The sequence below is a fragment of the Capsicum annuum genome, chromosome 5 (genome assembly GCF_002878395.1).
Source record: "Capsicum annuum cultivar UCD-10X-F1 chromosome 5, UCD10Xv1.1, whole genome shotgun sequence".
Taxonomy (NCBI): domain Eukaryota; kingdom Viridiplantae; phylum Streptophyta; class Magnoliopsida; order Solanales; family Solanaceae; genus Capsicum; species Capsicum annuum.
The window spans coordinates 93,913,214-93,926,130 of record NC_061115.1 but is presented as its reverse complement, the minus strand read 5'-3'; positions in this window follow the sequence as shown (position 1 = coordinate 93,926,130).

Sequence of the window (12,917 nt, the reverse complement as noted above, 5' to 3'; positions counted from 1 at the left end):
TCGTATGTGTATGTGTTAGAATCAATCAAACAAATATCTTCACAATTGGACAACTTACTTTGAAAATTATCCATATCTTTAAATAAAAAGACATATACATAATAAAATAAATATATTATTGCACAAACTGAAAACCATTAATAAATTAGTAATTACTTTTAACAAGCAATTAGTTAAATAATAGACATAGTATGCCAAGTAAAACGTTGTGTTTATGTGGGCAGTATTTGTTACTTGACTTCTTTCTTTAAGTGATAGGCGCATTACTTAGTGTATAGCTATTAAATAATAATGCTGAATTTATAGTATACTAGTTATAATATATTAAAACATCTAATACTTAAATCATTCTTAGTATTACAACAATACTCTTCTATTGGACTATTGAAAAAAAAATATCTCGTGACTTGTTGCTTTAACAAAAATCAGCCACTATCTTCATTAAATTAAAATAGAGAAAAACGAACTACAAGTTTCATTAGGTATATTATACTACGACACTTCTTTTACTTAATTAAAATCAATACACAAACATATTTGACATCTTCTTTTGTTCACATTGTATTATTATTTTTTTTCGACAATTAATAATGGCAATATTAAAAATATTTGATCAAGTTGGAATTCAAATTCAATAATGAACTACAATAATATGATTAAACTAATTAATACTAATAAAAACTAATACTCATGCAAACAATTAATTTTACATGATTTTTATTCACTAACTCTTATCGATAAAATAAATAAATTAAAAATCATTCATTCTTTCATATTCACAGAACCATCACCAATCAAGTGATCAATCTTTCCTTCAGGGTGTTCGAAAAAGTCTGATACATCCAAGCTTGTGATGTCAACATCATTTTAAGAGAGAAAGTTGGCCTCAAGATTTTTCTCTTTCTTTTTTAGTGATGCTTGATAAAGGTCAATCAAGTGCTTGAGAGCATGACAGTCACGTGAATAGTGTCCTTTTCCACCACATAGGAAACAGTAATTGCTTAACGTTTCTCATCTTTTCTCTTTTTGTTTGATGAATGATTAACACCAGGAACAGAAGTTCTTTCTTGGTCATCACGACTATGATCATGTCCAGGGTCGCAACCTTTTCCAAGCCTAGCATGGTAAGCATGCAAATCATTCACCTCAGGGAATGGTGCAGATCCAGTAGGTCGATTCTCGTAATTTTTCCTCAACAAATCATTATTCTGTTTAGTCACGAGAAGATAAGAACTCAGTTCGGTATATTTCTTGAAAATTTTCTCTCGATATTGCTACTGTAAGAGCATATTCAACAATAACAAAAACAACAACAACAAACCCAGTATATTCGAGGCATGAAAAGTGGAGAGGCTCTTTTCCATCATATTTTCACTATTGACATTCTCTCCACATAGTTTCAATTAAGAAGAAATTCTGAACATAGCAGAATTATACTCATGCACAGACTTATAGTCTTGAAACCTCAGATGCATCCATTCATATCGTGCTTTTGGAAGGATGATCATTTTCAAGTGGTCTATACTTTATTTTAGGCTATTCCATAATACAAGTGGATCCTTAAAAGTAAGTTATTCAATTTTCAGAATTTTGTCAAGATGATGACCCAAGAATATCATAGTCTTAGTATGATTTTGACTAGATGTTGTATTTTCTTTCTTTATGGCATCTCCAAGACCCATAACATCTAAGTAGATTTAGTATCCAACATCCATGAAATATAGTTCTTGCCCGAACTTTGAAGGGCGACGAACTCACACTTCGTTAAGTAGATTTAGCATCCAGCATCCATGAAATATAGTTCTTGCTCGAACTTTAAAGGGCGACGAACTCACACTTCGTAAGATTGTTAGCCATATGAAAAAGGGAAGAAAAATAATACCTTACCCTTCAAATTTGAAACGAAAGAGTCTCGTGCTGATAACGTGTTATAAAATAACAATGAATAAGAAATTTGAAACGAAAGAGTCTCGTGCTGATAACGTGTTATAAAATAACAATGAATAAGAAAGAAGAGTAGAGAAAGAAGAGAAAGTAATTCTTATTTCTCTTGAGGATGATTTAAAATGAAGGAAACCCTTCTATATATAGGAAAAATTTACTCCTAATTTCTCACTAAAAGACAAATACTTCAAATCCTGATAGATATCAACTAGATCTTGATAGACATTCACTACAACTGATATACATCAATATCATAACACTATGAATTTAATGAATCTAATCTCTATATATATATAAAAAGGAAAGATATGGGGCTGCTTATGTGTCATGGTTTTAAAGCCATCATTTCTATTTATCTATTGTGTTTTTTGAGCATTTTTTGCATTAATTATTTTCGGATGTTTTTCTTAAAGACAATAAGTATAAAAACAATAAAAGCTCCTTCTTAAGTAACTAAACAAATTCCACGCCTCTTTAGTAATAATGATAAAGGAGTAATTACTATTAAATTACGAAATTAAAAATAGTAAACCAATAAAAACCAACATGTGTATTAGTTTTCTCACTATTTGCTTGTGTTGCCTTGGAGGTTAATTAGGCATTGAGAGTCCTCCAAACCCTCTTAAAATTATGTAGATGTTGCTTCAAGTGGTATCAGTGACATGTACTCAAGAGTTTTATGTACTATTTGTCAAAGGAACGCCATCTTCTTTGTTTTATTCCCTTTTAAAACATTTTTTCTTGATCAATTTCTTAATAAAGAGCTTATATTGATTTTGTTAATATTAATTTGTTGAATACTCATCAATTTGAAAAAAGATAGAAAGAAAAAAAAAAGATAAAGAACAAAAATTATTAATTGAGATAAATCAATTTAAAGAAAAATTAGAAAATAAAGAATTAGAAATTAATGAAATAGAAATAAATACAATAGATGCTGAAGAAACAGATAATTATGATTCGGAGGATAGTGAAACATATACAGAAATCTTACCAAATACAGAAAAGCTAGAAATTAATGAAAAACAAGAAGTAATTAATAAAGAAAACTTAGAAAATACAAACACAGAAATAAACATTCTTGATAAAAAGGACGATGAAAATATAATACCTAATACATCAGAAATAAGAAAACCTACATATTATTATAAAGATAGGTTTAAAAGGTATAATATAAAGGATGAACATAACAAATGGACATCAAAATAAATAATTAATAAAAATTATAAATTCTTAGACTTATACTGTATAATAGATGTAGATAAAATGATACAATTATGGATAGGATATATAACAAAATAATTATTAGACAATGGTATAAATGCACCAGATACACCAGTATATATAGAAAGAACACTAATAGGAACAACAAAATTATGGTTTTTAAATTTGACTGAAGAAAGTAAAAAGGTATTAAGGGTTGATCAAAAAATGGAAGGAACAATAGTAATTAAACTAACACCTATAGACATATTGAAAAAATATGAAATGGCTATAAGAGATGAATTTAGCAGTATGGCAACAGAAGAAGAGGAACAAAACAAAGAAAAAGATACAAATAGAAATTTAATGTTAAAACTAGCAATATGTAATATGTGTTGTATTGATGAATATACATGTGCATTTAAAGAATACTACTATAAGGGAACATATAATACAGAAGAAAGTAAAGAAGTAAGAAGATTATATTTTAGTAAATTACCTGAACCATTTAGCTTAAAAATAATAAAGAGTTGGGATGAAGCAAAAATAGTAGATACCCTAGGAGCAAGAATAAAATTTCTACAACAATGGTATAGAAATATATGTGAAAAATTCATAGAAGAAATAAAAATGGAAAAACATTAATAAGGAATTTAGCATATTGCAAGGATAAAATAGCACCTCAATTTGAATGTGAAGAAAAATACTATAAGAAAAGAAAAAGACATAAGAAATATAAGAAATACAGAAAATCAAAATATAAGTATAAGAAACCAAGAAAAAGATATTATGTAAAAAATTATAAATATAAAAGACCATATAGGAGAAAGAAATCTATAAAATAATGTACTTGTTATAATTGTGGAAAACTAGGACATTTAGCTAGAGATTGTAAAATGCCTAAAGACCCAAAAAAAAACAAATATCTGAAATAAAGATAGAAATTACAGAATATATGCAAATAGATTATATAGATTATGAATTAGAAAGTGACAATAGTATATATGAAAATTCATAAAATGAAACAGATAATGAAATAGATAGTAAATCAGATGAATCAAATGACTAAAAAAGATATAAAAATAATAACAAAGGAAGAATATTTAAATGAAGAAGGAACAGATCAGAAAATAAATTTGATAATAATATATTTGACGAGATAAAATGAAAAGAATTAGATTTAAGTGTAGAAAAAATATTTAAAATACCAACAACAAAAAACATATTTAGTAGATGAAAAGAAGAATACTACGTAGTAAGCCAAAAAGAACATGTAATAGACTATAGATATGCAAAAGGTAGAGCTAGTATACCACAAGTAACAAAAAGAATAATTAATAAAGAAATAAATGATATAAAAAGTAAAGACCCAATAAAATATGTACACCTTGGAGGAATGAAAATATTAATAAAAGCATGTTTTAGAGAAGGAATAGATACACCAATAGAATTGTATTTAGCAAATGATAGAATTATAAAACCTATAGAAAAAAGTGTAATAACTGCTATAAGAGGAAATCTAATATACCAATAATTTAAATTTATAATAAATGTAAATTATTCAGTAGCAATAACAGATAAAAACGTAGATAAATCATTAATGCTATATTGTAATACCCCAAAGATTTCAAGCCAATTTCGTCCCAAGAATCCCTAGTATTAGCTTCTAAAGTAAAGGATAATTCTTCCATGAGGAATAATCAAGATTTTCACTTTTTTTTTCATGTAGAAAACTCAATAAGATTTCCATCGATATATGATTCGCTTAAATCCGATAACCGGGTAAGAAGTTATGACTATTTCAAGTTCCTATCGTAAAACAATGCCATATTAGTCAGTGGCGCGCCGCACCACAAGAGGAAATGGCATTTGTAAATTTCTAGTAGGTGTCCGCGATTATGGCGCGTCACGCCAGCACTCAAATTCAGAATTGTCCTTTTTCCAGTGTCTCAGGGCAATTTTCCCCGCGTCGCGCCAAAGTTCCAGGTCATGAAGGAAGGGGCAATGCGATGGCTCTGCATCGCGCCATCCCTCAGTTTCTTAATTGTCAAATTTCCAGTAACACGGCACAATAATGCCGCGTCGCACCAGGGGCCCAGTTCAAAAAATTTTACTGAAATTATAAGACGCGTCCAAGGTTAAAAGAGTTAATTTTCCCACCCTATATAAGCCTTAAAACATGAGATTTGTCCCTAATTCTACAACTCATACTCAATTACTCTTAAAAACTCTCAAGAACAAGCCCTAGGATTTTGATAGAAGGTTCAATTCCAAGAGAATTCATCATCAAATTTCAAGAATCTCTCCGTCAATCTTCACGAAATCACGAACTAAGGTATATGTAGTATTCATCCACAGATCTCTTTCATTCGTAGAGTCCAAGAATCATGTTTTAAATAACCTATTGTGATTTGCTTGTTGTGACTTGATCATGTTCATGTTGATAGTTGTTATTTATGTTTCAAGATGGTGTCTTGATGACTTTCCATGAAGTATGTGAGTTTGTTGATTGAAAACCTATAAGTTTGGGTAGTTTTAGATTCTTAAATTGATGATTTCACCTATGCTATAAAGTGTGTATGTAAGATGTTTGATAAAATGCCTAGAATGATAGAATCATGTTCCTTATGACTCAATAGTATCTAAATGACAATTCCATGCTAACCCTTATGATGCAACACAATTTCCATGCTCTTGTTGTGAATTGATTGTTGTGTTATGCAACGTTCATGGTATTGAAATCATACAAGTATGTACATGTTATATGCATTCGCTTCCATGATCAAGACTATGATAACCATGTGAAGCATGAAATCCCTTATTTATGGCATTATGAATTATGAACTCAATTCCTATGATCAAGAAGTATTATGGATTGTTGGTGTTGGTCATGTATTCAGGAATGTCATGCCTTGTCAGTTTTCTTCTATCGAGTCCTGGGGGTACTTATACCCAAAAAAATATAGCTGTGTTCCTAGAGTCATGTCATGTTTTCACAATACTCTCAGTCAAGCCATGTTATATAGAAGTCAGTCAGTAATGTGACTCAGGAAATCTCAGAATTCTTATGAACTCAGTACTCAGTAAGATCAGGAATCTTATGAACTCGGTCAGTTATTAGATATTAATAGTATTCCATCACTCGATGGAATTCAGTAAACACAGTCCATGTACAGTCAGTCAATTATGTTCAGTCTCGTCAGATGGGAGTAGAAATTAACAACGAGTGAACCCAAGGGTGGGAACACACACTGTCAGATAAGGGTGTGATTCTTAGTAGTCATCCTTGTGTTCCAGAACTATATATCCAGCATAGGTTGAGATATCAACACTGTCAGATGAGGGTTGATGAGGTGGATAAACACTGTTAGATGAGGGTCCCACCATTCTCTTTTAGGGACACTGTCAGATGAGGGTACCCACAGTTGTCCTTACCAGTGGCGCGATATTGATACCCTTCCAATCAGGGCATAGATTGAACCTCAGCTCAGCTGTTCCAGCGTATTTGGGGTATGTTGGTTAAATAACTATTCCCATAGTTTTAGTATCATTCTCAGTAAAAGAACTCAGATAGTTCTTCAAATTTTAGGACTGTCAGATATAGTTAACTCAGTCATAGTATGAAACTCAGATAGTTCCATCAGATTTAGGACTGTCATACACAGTCACTCATGTTATCAGTTATTTCAGTTATCGAAACTCCAGTATCAATCATGCTAGATATTAGTAAATTCATGTCATTAGTATATAGATTCAGTTATCATGTTCTCACGATCTCAGTTACTATGTATTCATGTGTTCACTCTCACATTCATATTAGTCAGTTAATTATTATTATTCATACATGTAAGCCCCATGTATTCAGCCTACCTCATATGCATACTCAGTATATTCTTTTGTACTGAAGCATTTTTGCTATGGTGTTTTCTTTTTATATTACACCATAGGTTTAGAGACACAACTCCCAGATCAGCAGCAGCAGTAGCATTCTAGGGTTCAAAGTTTTAGTTGTGAGTCCTCATTTTCTGAGGACATGATCTTATTTTATCCTATCTATTCAATTTTTAGTTAACGGAGTAAGTTGGGGACATGTCCCAATAACTCCTTAGTCAGACAGTTACAGGCTTTCATATGACTACAGTATTCTTCACGTTTTTTAGACTTCAGTATTTCAGTTTTGTATTGGTATCAAGATACTACTCTATGTCAGACGTTATTTTTATTATTCAATTATGTTCAGTATTGAACCTTACGACCTTTCAGTGCATGTTTCCATATTTTCATGTCATATTATGTAGTGTACAGGTACAGATATCAGTCATGGGTTAGCTCATGATCCTTCAAGATCATGAGCATCGTATAGCATTCTATTTCAGCAAATTGGGGCGTTACAAACTTGGTATCAGAGCCTAAGGTTTAATAGAGTCCTAGAAAGTATGAAAACCGTATCTAGTAGAGTCTTGTGCATGGGTGTGTTGCGCACCACATTTATGTGCAAGAGGCTATGAGATGTTTAGAACAGTTTTCCTTCTTTCAATATTCATGTCGTGCCTGTAAGCATAATCATAAGTCAATCTTTTAGTCTAATCCATTCTCCTCTTGATTTTAGAACATACCTTCAAAGAGAAGAAATCAGTCAGCCCCTCAGTTTGAAGAACCTTTAGGCGATCATATTTCTCATGCAGAATTCAGAACCATATTTACCACTCTTTCTCAATCAGTAGCTGCCCATAATGAGCGGCCAGCAGTTATTTCGGCCAACCCAGTGGCCAACTCAGCCGCAGCTAGGATTTAGGAATTCACTCGAATGAATCCTCTAACGTTCCTCGCGTCTAAGGTAGATGAAGACCCTCAGAAATTTATTGATCAGGTCCAAAATATGATAGATATTATGAGGGTGACTACTGTTGAGAGTGCTGAGTTAGCCGCATACCAGTTACAAGATATGGCTCATACTTGGTACAAGCAGTGGAAGTCCAAAAGGGTAGATGATGCAGGTCCTATAGAGTAGGAGGAGTTTGTCACAGCTTTCTTAGACAGATTCTTTCCCCAGGAACTGAAGGAGTCGAAGGTTCTAGAGTTCATCAACCTCAGGCAGGGCAATATGACGGTGAAAGAGTATTATCTCAGGTTTACTCAATTATCCAGATATGCCCCTCAAGTGGTTGCAGATAACAGAGCTAAGATAAGCAAGTTTGCTTCAGGGGTAAATGATAGCATGGTTAACGAGTGCAGATCCACCATGCTAAATAGTGACATAACTTTAGTTCGACTCATGACTCACGCTCAGCATATAGAGGAGCAAAAAATTAAGCAGCAGGAAAAGCAGAATAATAAAGCTAGGATAGGTAGCTTCAATTTTAAACAGCCTAAATTAGAAGGAGAAAATCATTCCCAGATTCATCCTAAGTCATCAATTCCAGCTCCTTCTACAGCCAGTGCTCCAGTTCCTAAGTTCAGAGAGGGTAACAAAGATAGAGCACCAGGCTCTAAATTTCAGGGCAGTATCAGCAATACCCGAACTAATCCCCTATGTCAAACTTATGGTAAGAACCACAAGGTTGCTTGCAGAGCTAGTAGCGATGTCTATTTCGATTATGGTAAGCCAGGCCACAGAGTCAGAGATTGTCTCCAGTCGGATTATCAGGGTCAGCAGAACCATTTCGCAACTCAGTTCGGTCGCCCAAACCAGCAGGGTGCCACTTTCAATGCTACTAGTGGGCAACATCCAAATTATCTCTATGCTCTTCAGGCCCGACGGGATCAGGAAAATTCTCCTGATGTTATTACTAGTATGTTACAGATCTTTCATGTTCATATTTATGCTTTGCTAGATCCAAGTGAATCCTTGTCTTTTGTTACTCCTTATATAGTAGGCGATTTTGGAGTCAGTCCTAAAATTCTAGCAGAGCCCTTTTCAGTCTCTACCCCAGTGGGTAAAACCATCATAGCTCGGTGGGTATATAGGAATTTTTTGATTATGATATTTCAAAAAGTCACGTCAGCAGATTTAGTCGAGTTAGAGATAACTAATTTTGATGTCATTCTCAGCATGGATAGGCTATATTCCTGGTATGCCATAGTCGACTACAAAAACAAAATAGTTCAATTTTAGTTTTTGAATAAACCCGTCCTTGAGTGGAAGGGTAGTGTATCCACTTTCAGGGGTCAGCTTATTTCCTACCTTCAGGTAAGAAAAATGATATCTAAAGGATGTGTCTATCATTTTGTTTGAGTTAAGAAAACTAGTTCCAAAACTCCCAGCTTTGAATCAGTCCCAGTAGTGAATGAATATTTAGATGTCTTTCCCAAAGATCTTCCCAGAATTTCTCTCAAAAGAGAAATAGACTTCGACATTAATTTTCTTTTAGATACTCAGCCTCTCTCTATTTTTCCATACAAAATGGCACCAGCAAAACTCAAAAAATCGAAATAACAGTTGAAGGATCTATTAGATAAGAGATTCATCAGACCCAGCATTTTACATATCTTATTCGTGCGAAAGAAAGATGGTTCCCTCAAAATGTGCATTGATTACCGTCAACTCAATAAAGTTATGATCAAGAACAAGTATCCTCTTCCTAGAATCGATGACTTATTTGACCAACTTCAGGGTGCCAATTATTTCTCTAAGATAGACCTCAGATCAGGCTACCATCAGCTCAGAGTTAGAGAATGTGACATTTCGAAGACAATTTTCCATACTCGGTATGGTAACTTTGAATTCCTAGTCATGTACTTTGGTCTTACCAATGCCCCAGCAAGTTTCATGGACTTGATGAACTGTGTGTTCAAGCAGTACTTGTACATGTTCGTCATAGTCTTTATAGATAATAATCTGGTCTATTCCCACATAGAGCGCGATCATGCAGACCATCTCAGAGCAATACTTCAGAATCTCAGAGATCATCAGCTATTCGCCAAATTCAGTAAGTGTGAATTTTGTCTAAGGTCAGTAGCGTTCCTTGGTCATATCATTTCCAGTGATGGCATTAGAGTAGATCCTTAGAAAATCGAAGCAGTAAGAAACTGGCCTCGCCCTGTCTCCCCATCAGATATCAGGATTTTCTTAGGCTTGGCTGGATATTACAGATGGTTTGTTAAAGAATTTTCATCTATTGCATCCCCTATGTCCAGATTGACTCAGTAGAAAGTCAAGTTTCAGTGGTCAGACCCTTGCGAGAAAAATTTTTAGAAGTTGAAGACTTGACTAACCTCAGCCCCAGTCTTAGCTCTTCCAGATGGTTCAGATGGGTTCGTGGTGTATTGTGATGCATCTAGAATAGGTTTGGGTTGTGTCCTCATGCAGCATGGTAAGTTCATAGCCTACGCCTCTAGACAGTTAAAGCCCCATGAGAAGATTTATCCTACCCATGATCTTGAGTTAACAACTTTAGTATTTGCCTTGAAGATTTAGAGGCAGTATCTCTGTGGAGTTCATGTAGATGTCTTCACAGATCATAAGAGTCTTCAGTATTTTTTTTCTCAGAAATATCTCAATCTTTATCAAAGATGGTGGTTAGAGCTCTTGAAAGATTATGATATGAGCATCCTTTATCATCCGGGCAAGGCCAATATAGTGGCTGATGCTCTCAGTAAACTATCCATGGGTAGTTTTTCTCATGTTGAGAACAGTAAGAAGGAGTTAGTTCAGTAAGTTCATCAGCTTGCCAGACTAGGCATTTGCTTAGTCGATTCTTCAGAGGACGGTGTATGTGTTCAGAGTAGTTCAGAATTATCTCTAGTTTCTGAGGTAAAAGAAAAGCAAGACAAGGATCCTAGCCTTGTCAATCTAAATAAGTCAGTTTAGAATCAGAAAGTAGAGGTTTTCTCCCAAGAGGGAGATGGTGCTATTCGTTGTCAGAGTCGTCTGTGTGTTCCAGGTGTAGATGACTGAGGCAACGAATTCTTGCAGAAGCACATGGTGCGCAATACTCTATTTATCCAAGGGCCACTAAGATATACTGTGACTTATGGAAGATCTATTGGTAGAGTGGGATGAAGAGAGATATTGTAGAGTTTATGGCTAAGTTCTCTATATATCAGCAAGCTAAGATAGAGCATCAAAAGCCTAGTGGTTCCATGCAGGAGTTCACCATTCCTACTTGGAAGTAGGAAGAAGTGAACATGGACTTCGTGACGGGTTTTTCTCAAACTCGTCATCAGCATGATTTAGTTTGGGTCATAGTATACCGAATAACCAAGTCAGCTCATTTCCTTCCAGTTCATACCTCTTATTCAGTCGAGGATTATGCCAAACTCTATATCAAGGAGTTGGCCAGATTACACGGTGTTCCGTTGTCCATTATCTCAGACAGAGGTACCCAGTTCACCTCTCATTTCTAGAAAGTGTTCTAAAAGGGTGTCGATACTCAAGTTCATCTCAGTACAGCCTTCTATCCTAGACAGATGGTCAAGCATTCAGACTTTAGAATATATGCTAAGGGCGTGTGCAATTGATTTCAAGGAAAGTTGGGATAATCACTTGTCATTGATTGAGTTTGCATAAAACAACAGCTATCATTCCAGTATTCAGATAGCTCCATTCGAAGCTCTCTATGGTAGGAGATGTAGATCTCCAATTGGTTGGTTTGAAGTTAGTGAGGCCTCAGTCATAGATCTTGACTTAGTATTTGACGTCTTAGAAAAAGTTCAGTTAATTAGAGAAAGACTCCGGGCTGCTTAGAGATGACAGAAGTCTTATGCAGATGTTCGTAGAAAAGACCTCGAGTTTGAGGTTGGTGATCATGTATATCTAAATATCTCTTCCATAAAGGGAGTGAAGAGATTCGACAAGAAGGAAAAGCTCAGTCCCCGATATATCGGTCCCTTCAAGATTCTCAGTCGTTTCGGCAAGGTAGATTATGAACTTGAATTGCCTTCAGATCTAGCCTCAGTTCATCCAGTCTTCTATGTCTCTTTGCTCAAGAAGTTTATAGGTGACCCACCGGTCGTAGTCCCTATTCAGAGCATTGATGTTTCGAACAATCACTCTTATGAAGAGATTCCAGTCAAAATCTTAAGACTATCAGAGTCGTAGATTGAGGAACAAAGATCTAGTTAAAGTTCTTTGGTGAAATCAGACCGTTGAGGGAGAAACTTGGGAAGCAGAAGCATACATGCGTACCAAGTATCCTCACCTCTTCTATGCCAACTCAGATCAAGCTCAAGGTAACAGTTCTCCTTAAGCTTATTCAGTTTCATGATCAATTTCATGATCAGTGTTCATCATGAACTTGGTATTCAGTTTTATGTTCATGTTCCCAGTATAAACTTGGTATCAAGTACCATTGTATATTCAGTCATGCATTCGTGTATCATCTCAGTTATATAATTATGCATTAGAAATGCATTCTTATTGTGAGAAACTTAGTTCCTCGAAACATTCAGTCATGCATTCATGAATTATAACACATGCATCAGTTATGCATGTTCAGTATGTTATGTTCAGCTTGCCAGTCATGAGATCATGTTCTAGTTATTCATGTTCAGCTTATTGTTTCCCCTCTCAGTCAGTCTCATTCGAGGACGAATATTCTCAAGGGGGAGATATTGTAATACCCCGAAGATTTCTAGCTAATTTCATCCCAAAAATGCCTAGTATTATCTTCTAAAGTAAAGGATAATTATTCCATGAGGAATAATCAAGATTTTTACTTTGTCATGTGGAAAACTCAATAAGATTTCCATCGATATATGATTCGCTTAAATCTGATAATCGGGTAAGAAGTTATGACTATTTTAAGTTTTTATCTTAAAACAGTACCATA